Raw genomic sequence first — 27,032 nt, 5'->3', positions numbered from 1 at the left:
AAAGTAGGAAGAAGAAAAGCTACAGAGAGGGAAAAGATGCACACAAAAGAAATACTAGTGGCACCAGAGAGAATACCTAATACGTCGTATGCGCTCATCAAATATTTGTAGGAAGAAATGAGAGAAAGGAAGAAATAGAGCTCATAGTTGTATCGAGACTTGCCTCCTATTTCACATAAGCACACTGGCTCTTTTCTCCCTCAGCCCACACATATCATGTACCGAGAAGACTAAGGCCAAGGAAAATAGAGAACAGAGCACAAATCCATTTTCCAAGCCGAGGGTGGTGGTTCATACATGCAGTTCCAGCTACTGAGGAGGCTGAGGTGGGAGGATCACAGGAGTTCAAGGCTGCAGTGAGCTATGATTGTGCCACTGCACTCCAACCTGGGTGACAAAGTGAGACCCTGTCTCTAACATATACACTATACATATAAATTTTCCAAAAGGCCTCAGAATGCATAGTTTGTAACTTTCTATCCTGGGACTATCCAATAAAACTCTGGCCTTGCCTTCCAATGAGAAAGACATCCTTGCTTTTAAAGTGTGTAACGAGAGAGAGAGAGAGAGAGAAACTTTTCCCCAGAAAGACTGGGAACCTGGAGAATGAACAGGGATGAAGCCCCATGAGACTGGTGGGCAGATAACCATGGGCAAACACTACATTTCTCTGCCTGCAAGGTGGAAGCCCAGCACCTAGATGGTGGTGACCCTCTGTCTCTGAGATCTCACTTGCAAAAGCTACTGCTTTTCTTCTGACATTTCTTTAGAAGCCCCCAGAACAAACTGTTCATTAGCAACACCCAAAGGTTTTATTTAAATGGCCATATTGAAGCATTATTATTGACCAACAGTCATCCATACCTGTAGACTTTTTCACATATATTAGGGCAGAAAATTCTAAGAAAAACTGCTTTTGAGTAACTAAAAATGGTTTCTCTTTTTCTTACCATGCCATGCAAAACACAAACCTCCTATTTTCCTTGTTCACATTTCAACTAAATATTTTTGCCATATTCTTATAAGCTTCTGCTGTCAGAATAAAAATACTTCTAAAATAGCTTAGTAAACTCACTGTGTTAATGGTAAGTTGACCTTTCACTGATTTCAAATTAAACAACAGGGAAACAGTAAGTTGCCTTAATTAAAGCAGTATCTTCACTAAAGGTTATTAGATGAGTAAGAGGAGGGATCCCAGAAAATCAGCATGTTCTGTGGTCATAACAACCCTGGCATTTTGAAGGCAGCGTGATTGAAAGGTCTAAAATTGAATTTGGTGATTGGATATCTCTGCAAAATATGAACCATGTTAACAATGATTTCTTTTCCTCAGTGTGTTCTAAAGATTGTTTCCATGGTGATCTACATTGTTTTGTCTAAATTTTTTCTCATGCCATTTTCCCCCTCCATCTAGATATTTGCAAAGCACCTATCACTTGAGTATCTCTTCTCTGAACAAGTCCCCGGGAGTGGAAAAAGAATATTTCTTGGAAGAAATGAAAGGCTGCCACTTATCAAAAAGATCCCAATTTGCAAGATTATGTAGGGCTGGAGGTTCTCCCTCGGGGGGCTTCCCCCTGGGATCCACCTTCTGCTCAGGTGGTAGGAAGGCAAAAACCCTGGTCCCCATTTTCTGTGACTTCTGAAATTTCTTCTCAGGAGTCCAGTCATTTCCAGACTTTGGACTGAATGATAAGCTGGAGGGGGAGAAATAGGCTGGGTTGGAAAGAGATAGCACTTAGAAAACAGATGTTCCACTGCGTAGCAGAGAAAATGCTACTTGTACACCAGATTTTTTCATTTTCCCCTGGCACTCAGGAAGACTTCATTTTCTAGGTGAGGTTAGGTACTAGTTTTAACCAGTGATGATGAAGTCAGAGCAATGAATACCACTTCTTGGTCAGCCCCTAAAAAATCTCCTGATATCTCCTTTGCTGTCTTGCCTCTCTCATCCACTGGCTGGCTGGATACAAAGGAACCAGTTAAGGATTCCAAGGTCTTAGAGGATGGAGGGCCCGCTGGATGGAAGGAGCATGTCCACGAATCATCTTGTGGTAGATTGTCGAACCCTTGGACTGATATGAGAAATAAACCTGTTACTGTGTTAAGCTACTGAGACGTGGGGTTGTTTGTCAGAGCAGTTGGCCTATTCTGGCATTAACCAGTGAGACATGGCAGATTTCTGGTCAGACCTAGCAACAGATGGCAGCAGGAAGTCCATGCAAGGAAACAAACTCCAGTGACCAGAGATGAGATGGACAGGCAAGGGATCAGAGCCCAGATTGGAAGTCAAAGGTGGTCCTAGCAGCCATAACTTGGCATTAGCTGAGCATGACAGCAGGGAGTCTTGGACTCCAAGGACTGGGGCTCCCACAAGACTCCAGTCCCTGGGAACACAGTTTTCACAGTGAGGACAAGACAGAGTCTCTGTTCTAAAGGATACAGCAGGAACACTTAGAAAGGAATCAGGCAGGGCAGGGGTTCAAGCAAAAAGAGGAGATATAGATCTGGCAACTTGGACCATGGCACAGGCAGAGGCTCAGCACACAGGGGAACAAGACAAGAACCTCTTTCCTGGTGCAGGGACCATGTCCAAGGAACAGAAGTGACAGCCACAGCACAACTGACTCAATGTCAATCCTCCAGGGTAGTAATACTGGAGGAGGGATTGGATAGAGTTGTATATAGGAGGAAACAAAGTAGCCTTCGCAACCACAGAGGACAGTAAGGCGTGGAACAAAGTCCATTAGTGCAGTGGGAGATCAGGAAACCAGAGCTTAGGAGGTGAGACAAGTCAAGAGGCCATCTATGGGGATGGACCTGAGAGATGGCAGAAAGAAGAGGTTAAAGGAGTAATTGAGAAAAATCAGTGAGAATGGAGTTTAACAATCAGCCAAGTGCCTTCTAATACCAAGTCAAGTAGACTTCAAGGATGACAGCAAGTGGGAGATGACAATGGCACTTACAAGTTAAGAGATCAGGCAGTACCTAACACCAATCAACAATGAAAGGAGGACCAGGCATGGTGGTACACACCTGTAGTCCCAGCTCTTTGGGAGGCTAAGGTGGGACGATTGATTCAGCCCAGGAGCCGAGTGCAGTGAGCCATGATCATGCCACTAAACTCCAGCCTGGGTGACAGAGTGAGACCTTGTCTCTAAAAAAAAAAAGGAAAGAAAACCCTAAGGAAACGTTCTTCTCCCTCCTTTGCAGAACTGTAAATGAACTGTGTCCATATGTTAGTAAGATCTGGCTTTCCCCGAACATCACTGTAACCCACATGTTCTCACATAGACAATCAATACTCATCTCTTTCAGGAAAGAGGAGCTGGAATTATCACTCTAGCTGTAGGCAGTGGACAATCACCTGTTACTTAGACACACATTAAAGAGTTTTTATAGGCAGTGAGCTATGAGATTGTTAACGTTTACATTCTGCCCCATGCCAAGGAGTTTGGCTTGCTGATATGAAGGATAAGAGTTCTGCAGGTTGATCATTATGGGGCATGTATTGTATTTTATTGGGAGAAGTGGTTAGCAGCTCTTGGGATAGTTAAGTTCTTATCCAGAGACCAAGAGAGCGCAAAATGACCAGGGATGATGCAGGTACATTGAGTTGGACATATGATTAGTTTGGCCCAGGATTCTGTCTCTGGTACAGAGTGGTGAATGTTTCCCTACAAGACTCTCACTCTGGGCTGGGATTTTACTGGCCATAAGAAGAATCTCCACAACATTCTTTCAAACAAGAAAGACATAGCCTTCTGTTTAATAAACTGAAATAAAATTTCTAATTAAAAAAATGTTCCAAGAAATAACACATTGGCTTATAGTCTATATATAATGTCATTTATACTATAGTGTAAATGACTGATATCCAACACTCTCCAGAGCAGGTTTTAATTGTGGAGAGGTAGAGAGCAAGATCTCAGAAGCAGGGGTAAGGTGGGACTATAAGACAGATAAAGTTCACAGAAAGGGAGTATCTAGGGATGCTACGGGCACTCCTTTATGATCTGACCTCAATTTTCCAGACTGCTTCCCTACTTGTCTGCCCACCCTTCACATCTACCCTCCCACACTGACCAGATGTCTATCTTTCTCAGGACACATCATGCCCTTTCATGTTTCTGTGTCTCCCCATATGTATTCCCTATGCTCAGGATTATTGTCCCACCTCGCTCCCTCTGCCTGGACAGCTCTTACCTCTCCCTCCAGGTCCAGGTTAAACATTATCGCCTCTGTGAAGCATCCAATCTCCCAGCCAGTGCCCACAGCTGCTTCCTCTGTGTTCTATCTGTGCTTTGTTCAGGCCCTCTTTCAGCAACGATTATATTGGATAACCTAGACTTCTCTCCTAGACTGTGAGGCTCTCCATGGCAAGGACCATTGTCACCTTGCCTTTGGATTCTGTGCTGAACGTATGATTGGGCATTGACACTTCCCAACTGATGGCTACTGAATCAATAACAAAAAAATCCTACTTCATAACTTCCTTCAAATTCCAACTCTTTTCTCAGACTTTACCTTGTGTCCTTGGCTCTCTTTTTGTCTCTCGGCTTTCATTTTTCATGTTGGTAAATTGGAAATAAATACACTTAGGTGTTGTCAGAATGGATGAAGATAAAAGTAAACTCCAAGTAGGAACCATCAAAGAATCAAAACAACCTTAAAGAATTGTTTATATGGCTTTGACTTTGGAAAGGATTTAAAAGCAAATGTTGATACATAAAAAACAAAACCACACACAAAGAGCCCAATCCTTTACTAAGTACCAATTATATTCCTGATGCTGGACTGGAAGCTAGAAAGAGACATGAATAGCCTTGCCTTTTACCATAATTTTAATGGAATTTATGTACATTTTTCACTCCAATTTTCTGAGAACAGATGAGAAAAGTGTTCCATCCACAAGAAGATACAGCTCTCCTGGGCTGGTCATGCATCGCCATGATGAGGATTCATATTTTAATGAGTCTATCCACTGAATTAATAAAGAGTTAACTCAGAAAGATGAAATGAAGAACCCAAAGCAGCATGGCAAAGAAAGGGCTCAAATCTGAAGTAACTGGCTCTAGTCCCAGCTCTGCTCTTACTAAATGTGTATGAATTCTCCCCTGTCTGTTTCTTCATCTTTCACATGAAGAGGGCTTGGCAGATTGTATATTCTCAAGATAATAACACTATCTCCCATTCTACATGCTCTTCCTCCACTGTGACATTGATTCTTCTCCCATCTTGTCCCTCCTTTGATCCTGGGTGAAATTTTGGGACTGCCTCAACCAATAGGGCATGGCAGAAGCAACACTATGTAACTTCTGAGTTCAGATGATAAAAATAAAGTGCAATTCTGCCTTGTTCTTGGGACATCAGCCCTTGGAGTTCAGCTGCCATTGTGTGAAGAAGCCCAAACTAGCCCATGTGACAACCCCAGAGAAAGGCTGTGTGTCAGTGTTCCAGTCAATAGCTCAGCTGAGGTGAGTAAGGATACATCCAGATGAATCTAGCCCCCGGCTGTTTAGTCACTACCAGCCTTTGGTCTTTCCAGCCGAGGTCTCAGACATTATGGAACAGAGAAGAGCATTTCGTGTTGTGCCCACCCAAATTCCGGAGTCAAAGAATCCATGAACATAATAAAATGGTTGTCTTGTGCCATAGAGTCTTGAGGTGGTTTTAACGCAGCAATAGTTACTGGAATAGTTGGTCATATCTGTCCTAATTACCTTACAAATTGTGAGGACCAAATGAAATTAGAATGTAAGACCATGTCCTGCACAAAATGTGACACATATACTCCATGGAATACTATGCAACCATAAAAAAGGATGAGTTCATGTCCTTTGCAGGGACATGGATGAAGCTGGAAACCATCATTCTCAGCAAACTATCACAAGATCAGAAAACCAAACGCCGCATGTGCTCACTCATAAGTGGGAGTTGAACAATGAGAACACATGGACACGGGGATGGGAACATCACACACTAGGGCCTGTCAGGGGGTTGGGGGCTATGGGAGGGATAGCATTAGGAGAAATACCTAATGTAAATGATGGGTTGAGGGGTCCAACACACCACCATGGCACATGTAAACCTATGTGACAAACCTGCACGTTCTGCGCATGTACCCTAGAACTTAAAGTATAATAAAAGAAAAAAAAAGTAGTCTACTAATAAAATTCAATGAGCAAACATGGAGCAGCTGTGCCTGGAATTTACTAACCTCCTCACCTCTGCCCTTGCAGGAAGCATGCCCTTGCAGGGTCTGAGGTGCCTCTATGAACCCTAACACTCTGAGGAACCTGGTTTGAAAATCACTGTTCTTATCCACTCCTTCATTCTATGGATGAGAAAACTAAGTCCCAGAGTGACTTGCCCAAAATCACACAGCTGGCTATGTGCTTGCTCCAATTTGTCATGCTGCCTCCAAAAAGAGAACTATTTAAGGTAGGACCATCCTTGTCTGAGAGCCAGAAAGTTGCAAGCAGGAACAAGCGAGATCATTATGCGATATTTCTCTTCAAGTCTCAAACAGACACTTTGAGCTGTTGCCCAACCATGCCAAAGACAAGCCTATTTCATTTCCCTCGTTCCCTCCCCTGCTCCTCTCCCACTCAGTCCTGGTAGCATAGATCATTTCACTGGATAAAACAAAGACAGAGCCGCATACTCAACATTGAGCTCTGCAAGCTGTCAGCTCAGTGATGAATGGAGAGCTGAGCTAATGCAGAAGTGCGCCTGGTTTGGGTGAAGCTCTGTTTGATCACCAGTCATTGGCATTCATGGAGAGTTCCTAATTGTCACTTGGTGATGGGGTGCTGCACTGTGGTTAAGTGCGTGGGGGCCTCTCTCAGTTATTAACCTTTATGTTGCCCCTATTGCAGTGAGGGCAAAGACAGCCTGGGATTCTGATCAAGTTATATTTAATGCACTGCCTCTCTTACTCAGCTCATATCCCAGCTATTTCAGTGGAAGAAAGAAAAATAAATAAACCCCCAACGCAAAGCAAGCAGGACGGATAAAGGTGAAAGCTATTGACCCGAGTACAGTAATGTCTTTCCATCAGATGTTGTATGTTCCTATACCTGGGAGGGCCCTGTGGATATTGATGAAGGACCCCCGACATTCTGCAAGCCACAGATACATAAATCATCAAGTTTGAAAGAGGCTTTGGTACCTGTCCCCTGAAATAAGGGTGTCATTCATTTAGGATTTATAGCTCTGGGGAAGACAATTTATCTAAATGGCTCCAGAGAACATTAATGGGAGACTTTAATGTTTCCAGTCCCTTGGGAGCCATGGAGCTGGGAGCGTTACATGGGAACCCAGGAAAACCCAGTTTAAATGAACTTTCAAAAAAATCTATGGATTCAGCAATTACTGAATAATCATTTGGTTGGAATATTTGTGTCTGCATACTGAAGGCAGAGACAATGAATTTTCTTTGAAGACAAAACGAGAGGTTTATAAATATTGCTTTATGGCAGAGGATGAGCATTTTAAATTTAAAAAATTTTAAATGAACATTTTTATTACTATAAAAGTGTGTGCTCACTGAACATAACTTAGTAAATATAGAAAGGGAAAACTCTAAAGCAAAACTTACCCACATTCTTACTCTGTGATGATAACCATGGTAAATATGCTGTCTTTCCTTCAGTCTTTTTTTCTGTGTGTGTACACTCACATATGATTTTACATAATATATACATACATATAATTTAAAATGACGAACTGTGGTACTACAGTATTTTGCATTCTGCTTCTTTGTTTTGTTTTGGTGGGGGGAGGGTTGTTTTGTTTTGTTTTTGAGACAGGGACTCCCTCTGTCACCCAGGCTGGAGTGCAGTGATGTGATCACGACTTACCCCAGCCTCAACCTCCCAGGATCAAGCGATCCTCCAGCTCAGCCTCTCAAGTACTGGGACTACAGGCATACACCATCACACTGACTAATTTCTGTGGGTTTTTTTGTTTGTTTGTTTTTTGTAGAGACAGGTTTTCACCATGTTGTCCAGGCTGGTCTCAAACTCCTGGGCTCAGGTGATCCACCTTCTTTGGCCTCCCAAAGTGCTAGGATTACAGGTGTGAACCACTGCGCCTGGCCCACATTCTGCTTCTTGACATTATGTGACATCATTACACATTTTTCAAAAGTACGTTCTGTAAAAGCTACATAACATTTGACCATGTATATGTGTGATAATATATTCAAGAATTCTCCTATTATTTAGACATTTGTTTTCAGTTTTCACTCTGTCTCTGAAATTTTTGTTGGTTTAAACCCTAGAAGAGAGATTACTGGATGAAAAGATATTTTTTTTTTGTAAGTCACTTGACACAATTGCCTTTAGAGTTTTTCAGTCATTTTCTTTCCTCTTTTCTTTTGTAGCAGGCCACATGTGAGCTATGGGACTTCAGTTGACCTTTTATCCCTTTTCCAAGAATGATCATTGGGTGTTTCATTGCCCCCACCACTCCCTAGCCCCACAATTCCACAGCTTGGATGTTTGCCCTTGGATTTAATTCCTCTCATGCTTTACTTGGGAATTTTTTAACTCAGTGTCCCCTGTACCTGTGTTGCCTTTGCCATCTACACTCACTTTCCCTCTTTCTCACCTTCTTCACATCCCACCTACCCTCAGAATCCTGTTTAACTCTCCTCCTTCACAGAGCTTTCCCAGACCACTCCATCCTCAGGCTTCCCTCTTTCTGAACTGCTCCATAATTTATGTTCTTCACACCACTCCTCTGACAATTAATCACCACTTACCAGCTGTATGACCTTCAGTAATCCCAGAAGCTTGTCGTGAGGATTTAATGAGATCAAGCCTATAAAATAAATACCTATCACAGTGTGGGGCACACATTGCAGTTGAGCAATAAATGGAAGCTGTTATTATTATTACAGCCAGTTTGCCTTGTGACATTTCTTCTGTTTAATGTTACATACGCCCTCCTCTACTGCTATTTAACTGTGTGTGACCTGGATTCCAAATTCCCTGAGGGCAGCTGCTCCACAACACCTGGAGCTGTGTCATCTCCTAAGAAGCTCACAGGGAATATTACTGCTTGTGACCAGAGAGTGGGGTCACCCAAGTATCTCTTCTTTGCTTTCTCCACCCAGTTTACTTCTTAGATGACCCTGGAACCCAAAGCACTGAACTGAACCTCTTGAGTGTCTGTCTAAGCTGCTGAAGTACATAGCAAGATCCAGCAGGATGCAGTGGTTGAGTGCTTGGAAATTATCCCACTTTTATACTTAATTTGAGCAAGGGGTACAAATGTGACTGCATATGTGGCTCAGAGTTTCTGAATTGGAAGGAAGCTTAAAGATAACATTGTCCCTTGTACTTATTTTCTGGATATGGGAAGACACCTTAGTGCTGTCCTTGGGTTGGTTTCTAGGAGACCTGGTCTCTGGCTCTTCTATTTATAAAGCTTTGTGTCCTGGACAGGTCACTATTCTTTCTGGTTTTCAGCTTCCTCATCTACAAAATGAGAGGATGGCACTAGATAATATCGAAGGTGACTTTCAACTAAATTTTATGGTTCTATGAAACTAAAGCCCAGAGAGGTTAAGAAACTTGTGCTAAATTGTAGAAAACAAGGACTAAAATAAAAGTTAAATTCCAGAGCTTTGTCAATCACTCTAGTCTATCTTGCCAACCAGTGGTACTGATCTGGTGCCTTCCTAGAAGGATCACAAACAGGTGTAAGTCAGGGGCCTAGTTCTCACAGAGCTTTTATAGTCTAGCTGGAAACACAGACACAAAGAGAAAATTACAACCCCAAGTAGAAGTTGAGCCTGCTAGATTGTTCCCCAATACCCATTCTCCCCAACCAGTAGCACAGTTAACAGAACCCTCCATTTTTACTAGGCATGTAGTGATGCAAAATAAAGTTAAATCTCTCAACCTTGGTTGCAGCTAAGGGTGGCTATGTGATCAGGTTCTGGACAGTGGAAGGTGATCCTAATTGTTGTGTGCAATTCTTTGTCGTTGCTCTTCCTTACTCCATTTTCCCTTTTTCCAGTGTCTGGTTATGGGCATGGTGATGAGCCGTTTTGGGCTATGAGAACGAAGGCACCACGCTAGGGATGAGCAACAAGATTGCAGGAGCCTGGGTCCCTGATGGACTGATTATTCTGTACCGTGAGAGAAGACAGGGATGTATTTATAGGTGTTAAATGAGGCAAAACTGCTATTTTGGGTCTCTCAGACAGCTTCTAAACTCACATCCTGACTAATATATATCAGTTTAGAGCCAAAGGTGTTAATGGAATACAGATGATGGAGCATTCCTGGAAGCTCTGGGAGCCAAGATCGTTACAGAGGTGATGGAGTGTGAACTGGATGAGAACAATGGGTGGGAGTAGAAAAAAGCCAATTTAAGTGAAGTCCATGGAATTGAGCAAAGTCACACAAATGGGAATATGGATGGGAATTTGGAAGCGACTTTCTGCATAACATGATAGTTTCCAAACCAACTGATGATCACAATCACTTGGAAGGCTTAAAAATACAAATAATTGGTCCCAGTACCAATTATTTGGATTACAGTAAACCAAGGATGGATTCCAACAGTCTGTATTTTAAAGCTTCCAGGTGATTCTGATGATGAAAAACATTGTGTCTGATAAGAAGAATCCAGAATGAGATCAGATCACAAAGGGCCCTAAAGACCATACAAAGAATCCATTGTGCCCTGAGACTGGGCCTGGCACCATCTGCACTTCCCAGATTATGCTTTTAAATGTAATTGTCAGGAAAGAGGAATTCTAAAAGAAATAGCACATGGTATCTTAGAAATGTCAGACCTGGATCTCGTTCCAGCTCTATGCTTTGCCAACTGTATAACCTGAAACATAAGCTTCACTTTCTTTATCAGGAAAAATATGAAAAATAAAAATTGTTTTGGAGATGAAATGGGAAATTGTATGCACAAATAGCTAGCTTGGTGTAAACACCCAATAATGTCACTGAAATGTTAGTTGCCCTCCAGGCACTGTGCTAGAGCTGTGCCTGCTGTACATGGGGTGGGATGATGGCAGGGTGGGGGGTGGGGGGTGTGTGCACTGGTGCTCTAGAGGCCAGGACTGCAGTCCTCCCTCTGGTGGCCACTCACCTTAGACTTGGGACCCTGGCACTCTTCTAGAAGTGGACCGTGCCTCATGAGTCATTGGCCTCTGTATAAATAATTCAACCCTATTATTATTTAGCACTCTGTGGTCACTGCTGGAGACCTGCCAAAGTCAGGCCAGGCCTCTGTGGCACTGAAGGGCTCTTGTGGACTCCCCGGCAGGCTCAGCCTTCAGCCTTGATTTCCATTAGTTCAGGATGGAGGAGAAAGGGCACATCCTCGAAGCTCCCAGGGTTTTGCATTGTGACTTCGAGAAAATCAAAGGGCATAATTAGTTTGGGCTAAAGTACACAGGCATTTGACATTTTGAAAAATAGTTTTATGACATTTCTTTGATAGGTCTGGACCGAAGGCAGCTGCTTATACTTTAGGGAGGTGACAGAAAAGAAGAAGGAGAGAGAAAGCAAGTGAGGAACCTAAGTATTTTAACAATTCTCCCTTATGTTTACAGAGTGCTTTATACTTTTCAAAGAAGCTTTACATTCATTACTAAATTATTTGATTTTTATAGTAACTCAGCAAGGGAGGGCAGAGGGTAAAGAAACTCTGCCACTTACTAACTGGATAAGCCTTGGCAAATTAACTTCTCTGAGGTCAGTTTTCTCTTCTTTGAAATGGGGATATCATCTGCAGGCTTGTGTTGACAGTTAAAAGTAAACGTAAAGGCAAACGTAAATGAAGCCCCTGGCATAGCTGCTAGCGCAGAGTAGATGCTTACTAGTCCTGAGTTTCTGTCTCCTCCCATTATATAGATGAGAAAACTAAGGAGAGAATCGTAATGTGAGTCCATAAAGGGATAGGAAACATGTCTGAGTATGCTTGGTTCAGGGATTTTTTTTTTCTTCTACAACAGGTAGATTCTCAAGAAAGGCTATTTCACAAAATAAAACAAAACCCTGCTTGGCACGTTTGCCCCTAAGTTCCACTCTGGTGGTACAGTTGGGATGGATTTGTGGGGCTCCTACCTAACAAGCAGGACAGGAGGCAAGTGGGAGGAGAGAGACTGACGTGGAAGACATCCACCAGGCAGACAGGCGAGGGGAGAAGGAAGCGCGCGGTGCGTCTGGCTTCAGACAGTGCGTCTCCTCTGCCAGGTTTGCGGTGGAACACGCTGGCACAGGGCACAGAATGAAAAGCATCCAGAGCTGGAGAAAATTCCATACGTCAGCCCGACACAAGCCTGGGAGGACCTGCCACAGCAATGCCTCACAAAATCAGGCTGGAAATTATCTCGACAGATTGCATGAAATGAATAAGATGAAATCCCAAAGGGCTAAACCCACGGTCATCCGTTGGGTTCCAACATCCAACAGCATAAAGCACTGCATGAGAAAGACTGACATGAAAGTAGAAGACGCGTTCTACTTACCCCCGAAATGGCTGCCAATCAGGAGGCAGCCTGGTGTTTTAGAAAGAGCACTGGATCAGGAGTTAGGAGTCCCCGCTGTGCCCTACTCCACACAAGCTATGAGCCTTTTCACAGTCCCTTGATCTCTCTGGGCCTCAGTTTCCTTTCCTGTAAAATTAGTAGATTGGACTAGCAGATAATCCTAGTGGGTTATTTTAACCTTACCATATAACGCTATTTTATTTTATTCATGTCAAGAAGACTTGGTAGTTTTAGTTGGCTCTAAGTTCAATAAGAGCTAGTAGTATGTAAATCGTAGTTAATGAAAACTTAGGGTGCACAAGTAGGAATAGAGTGGTCACTTAAAACCAGGCAATAACCCAGCTGACCTCAATTGCTGGGCAGCTCTCTTTGTAGTAGTCAGTTTGGGGGAATGGGGCACATTTTGAGGGGTCTCTAGAAAAACTAGAGGCTGTCCAGAGAAACATCTTCAGGATTGTGAGAGGTCAAATTTGAATTTGGAAAAGCTGAGAAACTGGAAATATTTATCCTCAAGAAAATCCTGAAAAGGAACATAGTAGCCATAATTCTGAAATCTGAAAGGCTGCAGCTCAAAAGATGAATCAGGATTATTCCAGGCTCTAACTTATGCAGTCCAGACAAAGTGGGTCAACTTGAGCTGAACATATGAACATGCCTTCGTGGGGCAGGACAGGAGGCTCATGAAGCAGAGAGAGCAGGCTGTTGCTGGAGGTGAGGGCCACGGTGAGGGACCAGCTTCTGAGACGCTGTGGATGGGACACCCATGCTGGGCTCTGGATAACCAGAAGCACCCCAAGATCTCTTCTAATTCTGCGTTCTGAGGATTCAGATGAGGAAGGAGCAGGGGAGACTGAAGATGAGGCAAGAAGCAGGGCAAAGGGAGGTAGCGAGCAGAGAGTGCCTGTCTCTGCAAATGCCATATTAATTATGTGGCCACTGCAGGCAACCTGTTAGACCAATTAACAAAGAACAAGAGGTAAAACAACATGGGGTTTGGAGGTGGGTTGACCTTCACAACCTGAAGATGGGGCTACTGATCAGGGTGGGAGCAATGGGTCAGCAGAGCTCAGTGTTTGCTGGCTTCTGTCCGCTTTGTCATTTAGATGTTGGACCCCAGAGAGCAGGGATCTTGCTTAGATCTTTGTGTTTCCCCATCAGTTAGCTTCTGGCACCACATCAGACACACCACCGGTGCTCAATAAGCATCTTGTCAAGTGACTGCATCAATGGACAAAGGAACAGCTGGAGCTCAATAAACAGTTATTGACTCAATTAATTAATGAATTAATTAATGGAAAATTGACCCAGCTTTTCATTCTGATCTCAAGAGAGTGAAATTATGAGAAAGGAAGCTCACAATGGAGCCAAAGATGGGGTTGATGAGAACTAAGGAAGCAAAAAATATTTGAAGGAAGGAAAAGAGAGAGGGTGGGGAGGAAACAAAATGCAAATAGTAATCAGTAATACAGGACCATCAATGCTGGCTTGCAGGGTGGCACACCATCCATCCATTCATTTACCCACCTATCCATCTGTCCTTCCTTCCTTCTGTTAATTCATTCTTTTGACCAAACTTTTTTGAGGAACTACCATCATACCAGCCTGTACTAGAGACCATGGAGGACACAATGAGACATAAAATCCACGTACTGCTTCTAGGGTCTATACCTTCTAGCTATAGAGGAGAAACCAAAGTGTGTTTTTCCTATTCTCTACTCACCACAACACAGCACAGAATACTTCTGTGACCCCAGATGTGTGGAGGTCTTTCTCCATACACCAAGCCATCTGTAGCAGACACCAGCTGGGTGTCCTCTAATTCAATTCAGTGCCACACTATTACCTGGAGAGAGTGCCAGATCCCATAAGACTGCCCCCCATTTCAGATACCAGTCACAAGCCCCAGGCTGTTTGCCTGTGCTTCTGACGAACCTACTATAAATCCAGGTTCCCATGACTCCCTCCTTGGGTTTGATTAATTTGCTAAAGAGGATCATAGAACTCAGGGAAAGACTTTACTTACATTTATCAATTTATTATAAAGGATGTTACAAAGCCAGATGGAAGAGATGCTTAGGGAGAGGTATGGCTGAAGGGGCATGAAACTTCTATGCCTTTTCTGGGTAGACCACCCCTCAGGAGCCTCCACATGTTCAGCTCTCTGGAAGTTTCCTGAACCCTGTCCTTTTGGGCTTGTATGGAAGTTTCATTACACAGGCATGAATGATTACATCACCAGCCATTGATGATCAATTTAACCTTCAGCTCCTCTCCCCTCGTGGAGGTTGGGGGATGGGGCTGAAAATCCTAACCAGAGGGACTTCCCTGTGACCAGTCCCCATTCTGAAGCCATCTAGGGGCTGCCAGCCACCAGTCATCTCATTAGCATACAAAAGACACTCTTCTCACTTCAGAGATTCCGGAGGTGACTTATAAATATTTGAAAAATGACATAAGATGCAAAATGGCTCAAGATCATATACTAACTCTGGTTTCCTAGGCCACCAGGGGCTGGATTGGAGGGAGCTCAAGGAATACTATTTTAAAATCTTTCTCTGGCTGCTTCCTATCCATTCTTTGACACCTTAAATTCCCTCCCAGTTTGCTCTGGGGGCTCCCAATGGGTGACTTACTGTGCTTGTGGAGGATTCAGAGCACCTGACACCAGCCCGCTCATTTGTTCTGCCTCACTGCACTGAAATCTTTGGTCACCACCAATAGCACAAGAAGCAGCCACAGAGGGTATCTGCCAATGCCCGGTGCATTGGGGGTGCCACGAAGGGCCCTGCTGTGGCTGGTGCTCTCTGGTGCGTATGCTGAAGCTGCCCATGCTCAACACCTGCCCATGCCCACCACTTGCCGAGTCCAACACCTGGCATGGGAATCTAGGCTGGACGTACTATGTCTGCTCCCATAGTGGAAGCAGTTGCTGGCCCCAAAGCAGCAGCTGTGCTAGACCATCACTGTCTATGACCACTATTGAGAAACTGCTCCTTTATAATTTTTTTGTAGCCCTTCCTCTAAAAAAGGGCTCAGGCATCTGTCCGGTAGGGATAGGCAGAGGTCATCCTGAGTGGCAGATTCTACATCCCCACCTCCTGCACCATGGACTATTACCTTGAACCTTACTTCTTTGGCTCTCTTCTCTTAGGATAAATTCTTCTCCAGGAGGCTCCTTGGTTCCTGGGAAATAGACCCTAGTGGGCCTGCCCCAACAGTCTATAGAACATTCTGGATCCTACTGGGATCATAGCTTAGGTTCAACTGAGATTCCGCCACCACGAAGGGATGAACTGAAAGAGCTCTGCAGACACTCGTATAGGTCCTAGCAGGTTGTGCAGCCTGGAACACCATGTTGAAGATTTCGGGGCCTCGTTTAAGCTTAGCAGAACAGAGTACAGTGCAGTGATTGATTACTGATGCCTACCACAGGCACTGGAAGAGAGAGGAGCAGCATGTGTGCCACATCTATGCCCTCCCTTGTCTAGGTTACTGTTTGCCTTTGGAGACTGATATGGTTTGGCTGTGTCCCTACCCAAATCTCATCTTGAATTGCAGCTCCCATAATTCTCATGTGTTGTGGGAGAGACCCAGTGGGAGATAACTGAATCATGGGGGCATTCTCCCCCATACTGTTCTCATGGTAGTGAATAAGATCTGATGATTTTATAAGTGAATGAGATCTGATGGTTTTATAAGTGGAAACCTTTTCAGTTGGCTCTCGTTTTCTCTCTTGCCTGCTCCCATATAAGACGTGCCTTTTGCCTTCCACCATGATTGTGAGGCCTCCTCATGTGGAACTGTGGGTCCATTAAACCTCTTTTTCCTAACATATTAACCCAGTCTTGAGTATGTCTTTATTAGCAGCATGAAAATGGACTAATACAGAGACTGATGGTGGCCAGGAAGGGAAGGGACTTAAAATTTGCTTATAAAAATATTTAATAGTGGCTATCACATTATATTTCACAACAACACTGAGAAAGAGGTATTATTAGCAATCCTTTTTATAGATGAAAATCAGAGACTCAGAGAAGGTGAGTAATTTGCTTAAGACTAGACAGCTACTAAGTGGCAGAGTCAGGATCCAGACCTAGGTTCCAGATTCCAGAGGCCATGCTTTGTTCTACCACCTCACCCAGTCTCCTAGTGCATAGACTGGAATGGGTTGGATCTCAAGACTACTGAGGGCAGCAGTGAGGCTTGTCCTAGACACAGCTTTATCTAAGTACCATACGTAAGCAGGCTTTTCAGGAACTCATGCTGGCAACCATGAAGGCTGATAATGATGATAAACCCTGTGGTAATGATGCCTACGAGCCCCTTCTCATAAGGGGTTGAACTTCACAGGAGCAAAGAAAGGGTTAGTTGTTCCCAAAGGCATCTTTACGTGTGATGGATTATCAGGCTGACTCCTGATCATTTCAAAATGCACATATTCATCAGCATTATCCAAGCCCCACAGGAGCACTCAGCCAGGAGATTCACCTAAATGCTTTTTCTAAAAGCAGACACTGTCTTTATCCTCCTTGCTAACACCAACGACAGAGGGCCAGTCACCTCTGACTGCTGGCTGCTCTTGATCATCGAGATATCTGTATGCAGATCTACAGCTTTCCCGTGGCATTTTCCAACCTAACAAAATAAGACACATATATGCTTCATTTCCATATGTATCCATCTCCAAATCCAACCTCTTTAATTAAGGAGTGTCAAGGTTTTCAAGGGAGACAAATAGGCTATGTTCCATGGCCTTCCTACTCCATGGACACATACCTGACAACCTCCGCCCCCCGCATCCTTTCCATGCCCCTCTGGGTGAAGGAAGCGAAGTTACAGCCTAAGTGAGTTACCTTCTTTCAATCAACGATGAATCATCACCGATACACTGAGCATTCAGCCCTGTGGGGAAGACAGAAAAAAATGGAATTCACTGACCTTGCCCTCAAAAAGATGAGAAGACCACTGCGGCATAACAACACGATGTAGCGTATAATTAAGTGCTGGATTTCAAAGTCAAAAAAAATTGGAAAACTCAGAGGTAAATGTAGACTTTCATTCTCAGGGAAGACTTCATGAAAGGTGATAGGGGTCAGGGGATTAAACCTGGGTCTTAAAGGAGGTTAGGATTAGAACTTGGAGATAAATCTGGATTTGGGTGTGGGCTCTGCTCTTCACTAACTGGGTAACCTCGGCCATATGCCTGCTCTGAGTCTCAGTTTCCTAATCTACCAAATAGATCATCACACCCCCTCAGAGGACTGTAGTTCCTCTGCTCCAGTGCCCAATAAAGCGTCAGTATGACAACACAGTTCCTTAGCAACAATTCTGATACCCCTAATGCTCTGAGATCCAAAACTGACTCATAACTCATTTTGCAGCCACATCTGACCTGACATGAACACATTAGGTGGTAGAGCCTGGCTTGCATTGATGGGAACATATCTGTGGTCTTATTTATCTTATGTAGAGGGAATAGTTCTACATTTCACTATAGAAAAATGAATGTATTTGATTATGGCATGTTGTCCCAGGCCCTACCATGGGTGATGTCTAATAGAACCATATATGCAGTGCACGTACACTGAAATCCAAGCAGTTCTGAGCTCTGAAACACACCTGGCCACAAGAGATGTGTATTATTACACAGCCTTGGCTAAAAGGAGAGCAGCAGGCAATTCCATAACCCCTATGACTGTGAGAATAGCTATGAAGAGCAGGGCTGAGTAGGCTTTTTCAGTAATGGGCCAGATAGTAAATATTTTAGGTTTTGTGGGCCACATACGGTCTCTGTTGTAACTATTCAACGCTGTAGCATGAAAGCAGCTACAACAAACGGGCATGGCAGTGTTCCAATAAAACTTTATTGGCTAGATTTGGCCTGTGGGCTGTGGTGTGTCAACCCTGATGTACAGGAATAGGTTTAAGATCTGAAAAGACCACCCAGAGGTCACCTACTCCATTCCACCTCTATTTCCTAATCTGATCTCTAAGAGAGGTAGGAAAAAGCAGAACCAGGTTCGGAGTCCAAGCCTGTGACTATCTCAATACCCACCTCTTGCTAGATCTCCCCGGCTCCCTGAAGTGGATTCCACCCTGCAGCATAGACCTTCTGACTAGTGGGAGCAGGGCAGAGGGCCAGTGAGCCTCTTTTGACCCTGATCTAGGGTCAGAGAGCATTGGAAGCAGATGAGGATCTGAATTTCCTCATCCAGCAAAATGAAATTGCCAACCCTGAAATCAAAAGCAATGAGAAGTAAAAAACCAAGTCTCACAGCACCTTGTCTGTACAGGGCATTTGGCTGACTAGCTGGGCTGCAGGGTAGGTGCTGCCAACCAAGAAAGACTGCAGCCAGAGTGAGGGTGGCAGGTGATAGGCCCCCCGGGTCTAGGGCAAGGACAGTTCTGCTCACCATCTGCCACACTCCTTCCCTGTCCTCAGCCAGATGGGGAAGAACCTGGCCTTTTGGCCAGGCCCCACAGGGTGCCACTCCTCCCCCAAACTTCACAACAAGAAGCAGGAAGAAATGACAGATGCTCACTGAAGGCCCTGGGGCAAGTTGGGAAGGCAAAGCTTTGGATGGAAGCCATAGCCTGTGCCTGCTAGTAAAGGGACAGCTGGGGGCAGGAGCTGAGCAGCCAGGCTGGGTCCAGGAAGCCAATGAAAATATGAGGTCCTGGGAACAGTACTGGAATCCTAGGGCCTTAGCAGAAAGGAACTTTAGTGATTCTGCACTCCAACCCCGCTCCTGTTTTACAGATGAGAAGACTAAGACCCATCACACACTTGTAAGCTGCAAAGTAGGAGTTACAAGCCATGTGTCCTGATTCTCAGCCCAGGCTCTTCCCACCAACAAATGTTTACCTTATCTTAAAGACTTTTGTCCACAGGGAATGTGTCAATGTGTAAAAATGACCATAATAATAGTATCTACCTCATGGGGTTATTTTGAAGGTTAAATGAATAACTACACAGTATAAGCTTTCTTAGAAGTGGGTTTCATCAGTTGGGCCATCCTGTTGTTCCTCTTTGTTGGTTCAGACTGACTAATTGATTTTTGTGTGTGTGTATGAAAAGAATGCCCTGACTGGGCATTGACCAGCTCAGCATAAAGACTTCTGCCTGTGTATTAGCCAAGAGAGAATGGATGATATGCTGCTGACTCGTGTGTGTGTGTGTGTGTGTGTGTGTACATTTTAATATATATTTAACCTTGTCCTGGAGACCAGCTCACTGACAAACAAAACAAAATGGTGAATTTCCAGTGCCCTGTCTGCCCTACCCAAGGACAGGAAGAGTATGGGCAGGTATCACAGCATTCTCAAGCACCCCACCCTCTGCGGTAGCCCTTGCTCTCAATTGCCTGGTAGATGCATCCACCTCAAAGCAACAAGTCCCAAACTGCAGGCATCACCTTCCTCATGCTCTGGCTCTCTTTCCTGATACTCCTGATGGAGACAGGATAGCCTAGTGGCTAAGGATACAAGGCCTGCGACGCAGACTGCTGGGTTCACGTTCCAGTTCTACCATTTACTTGCTGGGTGACCTTGGGCTAGTTACTTAAGTCTCTCTGTACCTCAGTTTGCCTATCTGCCTAATGGGGAGAATAGTGGTACCTGCCTCATGGAACTATTCTGAGGATTACATTCGTTAATACACTGTATATACAGATTAAGCACCATACAAATACGAGCTATTAGCATTTCCATGGTTCTGCACACAGGGCCCTTCTGACTCTTCCCAGGCCCAAAATGTGGGGCAGGCTTGGCTCCAGTCACACTAGTTCATGACTCTGGGCCCCAACTACGCTTTACACTTCTGGTCTTGCCTTTGCTTATGCCATAGGCTCCTCTGAGACTGTTTCCCACCCCTTCCCCTATCCTTCATCTTCTCTTCCATTCTGCCTCTCCCTGAGTGGCCCCTGTGGACCCCTGCTGAGGGGGGCTTTCCCTCTTCAGAAATCTTAAAGCAACACCTCCTCCGTCTTTTGCAGGGTTCACTCCCAGGCATGGTCTTGCACTGCCGATTGCCTTCTGTTTTTCATGAAGAAGAAGGGTTCACTTTTCAAAAGTTTAATTTTAGGAGCCTTGAATTTAGCTTCCTACCACTGGGTCGGCTCTCCTAATAGAGTCAGTCACCACAGATAGTAACACCCTGTTCCTCTTTCCTTCCTTCAATGTTTAAAGTTACTGATTCACTTTCAAGAGTGGCTCTTTTTAAACTGTGTGATGACATTTTCTCCCTAGCAAAGGCCTTGAGGGCATTGTTCAAGCACCTCCCCAGGGTACCTTGAGAACTGCTCAATAAAGATGGCTCTATTGGTTAATCGAATGACTGGCTGATCAAAAGACCTTCCAACAATCTGTGTGCAGGGCTGTAGAGCCAGCTCAGGGAGCAGGGAGCCTGGTCACAGGGCTGCAGTACCCTGGTCCCAGAGAGGAAGTGAATCTCAACTTCTGTAAGCCCTCCACCCGAGTGTCTCTCATCTTACTGCAGTTTCCCCTTTCCCTGGGGCACACTTAGGTCCCAACTGGCTCCTGCAAGCAACCTGCTGGGCTCCTGCTCCATCAGGGCCAGAAAAACCATCTCCTACAAGTGCTGGTGCTGCCTTGATGAATTCTGCCCAGCAGGAGGACTGTGGCCCAGTTGTCCAATCGATAATGCCCAGCAGAGGCCTTTTGAGAACAGAGCCAAAGAAAAATAGCAAGCGTTGTTTGCTTAGTAAATGAAACTTTGCTAGGGACAGTATTTTCCTTCTTTCTCTTTTTTCTCTTAGCAACTTGTCAGTTATTCTTGCTTCTCTTTCCTCTTCTTTTGCCCCTCCTCTGCCTCTTCTCTCTCTCAACTCTGTCCTACAGCAGCAAGGCAACAGCTTTTAGCATTGTTACTTCTGCCTCAAATAATTTTTGGAAGAAGATGAAATATAAAATAAATGACTGGATGAGGCCAGGTGTGGTGGCTCACACCTGTAATCCCAGCACTTTGGGAGACCGAGGCAGGTGGATCACCTGAGGTCAGGAGTTCAGGACCAGCCTGGCCAATATGGCAAAACCCTGTCTCTACTAAAAATACAAAAATTAGCAAGGCATGGTGGCAGGTGCCTATAATCCCAGCTACTCAGGAGGCTGAGGCAGGAAAATCACTTGAACCCAGGAGGCGGAGGTTGCGGTGAGCCAAGATCGCAACACTGTACTCTTGCCTGGGTGACAGAGCAAGACTCTGTGTTAAAAAAAAAAAAAGAAAAGAAAAGAAAGAAGAGAAAAGAATGGATGAATGGATGGATTAATGCATCACAGCAAGCTGAGCACATGTCACTTGAACTTGTCTGCCCATTCTTTAAAGGGATTCTTTTTTCACCTAGTTTTCCAAAGTCATAACGATAGAGACAAATTAAATGCTGGACAAACCTTCCTAACAATGCTGTTTTCTTTAAATTAGGGATTTCCTCACTCGTGTTTGTGGGTTGAGTTTGTCAGGCTATTGTGTCCTTCCTGGGTAATTTAGCTGTAATCTAGGTATGCTGTCACCAGGAGGTGGGTCGGTGGTGCTCCCCTGTGGCCTGCTATCCAAATGTCTAGGGTTTCCATAGTCAACACTAAGAAACACAAAGTTAACTTACTTTCTTCAATTCCCTTGTTTAACAGTTGGGGAAACTAAGAGTTAGTGGGATTAGGGGACTGGCCCAGTCATGCAGTGAGTTAGCAAGAGTCAAGGCTAAGGAAGACAAACAGCATGAGTTTCCTGGAGCCTGGAGCAGGGTTATTTGGGATTGGAATCCAACAAGGGCTGTCTTTGCCTGGAAGGGTAAAGAAAATTCCGATGATCAAAATCTCAAAGGAGCCCCCACACTTAAGCCACCTTCCTCTTCTAATGTCTAATTTCTAGTTTGCTAACATTTGGTTGAACAGGAGAGTGGAGGTTTCTCCTCCTTCAGATGCATTTTTTAAAGGCAAAAGGAAAAATAAAAGAAACAGAAGAGAAAAGGGGCAGCGAAAATCTTCAGACACTGTCTAGAGGGAAAAGAAGCTGGTTTGTAGAAACTGGAAGAAAAAGAGGCTGACATTGTTGAACAGCCCAGGCAACCACTGGGCTAAGAGAGGGTCTAAGTCTGAGTTGCTAAGGAATGAGACTAGGTGCTGCTCTGGGCCTAAGCCATGGGCCTTCCTGGCTCCACAGTAACTACTTCCTCCAGTAGAAGGCACCTATGTGTGGCCTCAGTTCTTTCTGTTCATCTTAGTAGCCCTCTGCTTGCCCAGCCCCTAAATGATCTCCCAGAGCATGACACGCTGTTTGAGGAGTCATAGAAAAGATCATCCCTAAAGCTGCCGTGAGTTCTGAAAATTGCCCCATTAGAGGTTCAATCTTTTGCCTAAAGCAAACTTTAGAGCGCATGGGAATCACCTGGATTCCTGTTAAGATGCACATTGCTGCCCCCTCTCCCCTGTCTAGGTGGGAGCCTGAGAATTTGCATTTCTAAGAAGTTCACAGATGATGCGGATGCTGGAAGTCCTCATGATGAAAATTCCTGGACTGAAGTATTGTCCTTCTCATGGGCCGCATCCTTCAGGAGAAGGGGTGTGCTTAGATGGGAAGAAGATTCAGTGTGGAATTAGACACGTGAGGTTTCTCTCTGGTTAGGTGTCCTTGGGCAAGTCATTTCACCCTCTAGTCTCAGTTTTCTCAGCTGTAAAATGAATACATTGAATATTCTTTCCGAATTTTGTCTTAGACACATTGTGAAATTGATGTGGATTTTTTTCAGGGCTCCTATCCCCCTGAATTGTACTCAGCCAGGCGCTTATTAGAAATACATAATCTTTATTCAACCATCATTTTGACTAGAGACTCATAGTTTTTCTTCCAAAACCCATTCTCCCCATTTCCTTTACTAGCAGACCTGCTGAACCTGCCTGGTCACATAGCACTCAGAATAAAGCCAGTGTCCTTTGCAGTCAAATGTGACCATGTGACTAATTTTGGCTACCAAGATGTGAGTGGATACAATGTTTGCAGCTTCCGGGTTATAGCCATACAGGGAAAGAGTGTGGGCTACACTGTGGCTTTGCCCTGTGCCTGCCAGTACAAAAAGTAGTGAGACAACTTCATTCAATCAATCTGTTTCTCTCTCTCTGTGTGTCTCTTGCTCTCTCTTGATTGTGTGCCCAGCCAGTCAGCCAAATGGCCTGTACAGACAAGGAGCTCTGAGACTTGGTTTTCTACTTCTCATCACTTTTGATTTCAGAGTTGGCATTTTCATTTTGTTGGATGAGGAAATTCAGATTCTCTTCTGCTTCCAATGCTCTCTGGCCCTGGATCAGGGTCAAAAGAGGCTCACTGGCCCTCTGCCCTGCTCCCATTAGTCAGAAGGGCTGTGCTGCAGGGTGGAATCCACTTCAGGGGGCAGGGGAGATCTAGCAAGAAGCAGGTAGTAAGAGAGTCACAGGCCTGGACTCTGAACCTGGTTCTGCCTTTTCCTGTCCCTCTCAGAGATCAGATTAGGAAATAGAGGTGGAGTGGAGCGGGAGCAGGGGAGAGAAAAAGAGAGAAAGAGAGAGAGGGTCTGGCTCACCCAGGCTACAGTGCAGTGGCACGATTATAGCTCACTACAGCCTTGAGCTCCTGGGCTCAAGCCTCTTGAGTAGCTGGAACTACAGGTGTGGGCCACCACACTTGGCTAATTTTTAATTTTATTTATTTATTTATTTATTGAGGCAGAGTCTCGGTCTCTCACCCAGGCTGGAGTGCAATGGTGCAATCTTGGCCCACTTCAACCGGCTCCTGGGTTCGGGTGATTCTCCTGCCTCAGCCTCCCCAGCAGCTGGGATTACAGGTGCCCACCACTGAGCCCAGCTAATTTTTGTATTTTTAGTAGAGACGGGGTTTCACCATGTTGGCTGTGGTTGGCCAGGCTGCTCTCAAACTCCTGAGCTCAGGTGATCTGCCTGCCTCGGCCTCCCAAAGTGCTGAGATTACAGGTGTGAGCCACTGCACCTGGCCTTATTTTTAAAAAGAAATGTTTTTTTAAAACATTTTTAAATGGGGTCTCATTATGTTACCCAGGCTGGTCTCAAACTCCTTGCCTCAAGCTATCTTCCCTCCTCAGCATCTCAAAGCAAAAAAAAAAAAAAAAAATTATTATTGCACATCAGGCATTTGCCTGGAACTATTCTAGGCACTTGGGATACACTAGTGAATAAGCAAGACAAAAATCTCTGCCCCAGTAGAGTTTACAGCCCAACAGGTGGAGACATATAATAAACAATAAACATGATACAAACAACCTATATTGTACATTAAAAGATGTGCTATGGGGAAAAAGAAAGAACTGGGGCACAGATACAGTGCAGGGGGCAGGGGAGGGGCAGGTTGCTATATTAAATCTGTCAACCACAAGGTTGACCGTCATTCGAGGTGATGGTGGAGGCCAGGTCCCTGACACCTGGGAGCCACCTTATCAGCCCTCACTGCTTATGCTCAGACTCTTACGTGAGATGGAAATAAACTCCCATTGTGTTTAAGCTGTCTATTGCTATCTGGGGTCTTTGCTGTAGCAGCGGCTCCTGTATCCTAACTCATCCTTGTTTACTGAGTCTGAGCCAATAAGCATGTTAGGCTCTGTATTAGTTTTTGTGGCTGATGTAACAAATTACTACAATCTTGGTGACTTAAAACAACAAAAATTGATTCTCTCACAGCTCTAAAAGCCAGAAGTCTGAAATCTAGGTGTCCAGAGGGCACATTTCCTCTGGAGGCTCTAGGGGTAAATACTTCCTTGCCTCTTCTAGCTTCTAGCAGCTGTCAGCATTCCTTGTAGCTGTGCTATTCCAATCTCAGCCTCCATTAGCACATGGCCTTTTCTCTGTGTCTTTCCTATTTTTCTTTTCCTTCTTTCTTTTCTTTTCTTTTTTTCTTTTTCTTTTCTTTTTTCTTTTCTTCTTTTTTTTTTGAGACAGGGTCTATCTAGCTCTATTACCCAGGCTGAAGTGCAGTGGTGCAACCTCTGCCTCACTGCAACCTCTGACTCCCAGGCTCAGGTGGTCCTCTCAACTCAGCCTCCCAAGTAGCTGGAACTACAGGCACACGCCACCATGCCTGGCTAATTTTTGCTTTTCTTTTTTTTTGTACAGTTGGGGTTTCACCATGTTGCCCAGGCTGCTCTCGAACTCCTGAGCTCAAGTGATCCACCCTCCTTGGCCTCCCAAAGTGTTGGGATTTCAGGGGTGAGCCACCATGCTGGTCCCTGTGTTTCTCTTTTAATGGTACCAGTTATTGGATTTAGGGCCCACAAAAAAAATCCAGGATGACCTTATCTTGAGATCCTAAACTTAATAACATCTGCAAAGAACCTGCTTCCAAATAAGGTCACATTAATAGGTCCTGGGGGTTAGGACATGGACATAGCTTTCAGGGCCCACCATTCAGCCAGCGACAGGCACCGAGAAGCATAGAGTATATCACTTCAAAATGTGTACTTGGCCACAGTGCTCAGCAAGTCAAATAAAGAGCTGATTCTCTCAGTCTGCAGGGTGGGCTTCTGTGAAATGGGCCAGCCAGTTTTGACTGCTTAACGTACAATGGGGGATGAACCCCAGGGCTGTGTGTGTGCCAGTGTAGACAAATGGCTAGGAATAGCCCCTCCTGCACCGCTCACTTCTTTACAAAATGGGCTCACCTCTTTTCACCTTATCACTTCTGAAGTCAGCCCACAAACAAAATAGGCATGAAACCACATGGAAACCTAAGAACATTTAGAAAGCACACACAAACCAGGTCCCAACCTCAATATCTCAACTCTCAGTAAAGGAAACAAGGGGTGAAATGGAAAGGTGAAGGAGGATAAATCGTAGCTGGACTTTAACAGGAAAACAAACATGGGAGGCCCCATGCTGTGAAGTATGAGGATTATGAAAGTTATTCTTCCTCTGGTGTTCCAGGAACTGAAGTGCTGGGTGCCTCATGTACGTAATCTTGCATCACCATGGTCAAGGGTAATACTACAATATTTAACAACCAGTAAGGCCTAGACACCAACATGTCAGAACTGACCTTGGTTATAGCACTAGAGCTGGATCTGCAGGTTCCTCCCCGGTCAGGCATGACCTGTGTTGGCTGCTGATTCTGTGGATGTCTGTGGGCCTCAGAGGGGGAAGCTGGAGTGTTTGGGGTGAGGGAAACCCAGGGGCTTAGAGTCCTGGCTTTTCACCAACCAGTATGGATGTATTTGAATACTGTAGCAACTGGAATACCCACACGGATGTGGACGGGCTGAATAGTAGGTGTTGATATCCACGATTTAGAGATGAGGGTGCCAAGGCTCAGAGGGGTGAGATTACCCTGAAGTCCATGGCTAGCAAGTGCAATACTGGGTTGGGAAGAAAACGCTGTCAGGGTTGCTGAGAGGGTGTGGGAGTGTCTGGGCCACAGTCGTGGAGGGAGTAAAGGATTTCAGCCAGGAAATCTCCCCTGACAGTTTTCATCCAAGGAGCTCAGGGAAAGGCAGCT

General features: G+C 44.8%; 1 long non-coding RNA gene across 1 annotated transcript; it reads right to left on the bottom strand.

Annotated features, from left to right (window-relative positions):
• Positions 1-16,614: 16,614 nt before the first annotated feature.
• On the bottom strand, positions 16,615-17,758 carry LOC134757336 (uncharacterized). The gene is made up of 3 exons (XR_010131199.1): positions 17,712-17,758; positions 17,383-17,431; positions 16,615-17,164 (listed from the first exon to the last, which is right to left on the bottom strand). It is a non-coding gene; the product is annotated as an uncharacterized lncRNA (long non-coding RNA).
• Between the last annotated feature and the right edge of the window lie 9,274 nt (positions 17,759-27,032).

This window comes from Gorilla gorilla, chromosome 16 (assembly GCF_029281585.2).
Source record: "Gorilla gorilla gorilla isolate KB3781 chromosome 16, NHGRI_mGorGor1-v2.1_pri, whole genome shotgun sequence".
Lineage (NCBI taxonomy): Eukaryota > Metazoa > Chordata > Mammalia > Primates > Hominidae > Gorilla > Gorilla gorilla.
Note: the sequence above shows the minus strand (reverse complement) of the source record. Positions and strands in the feature narration are given on the sequence as shown.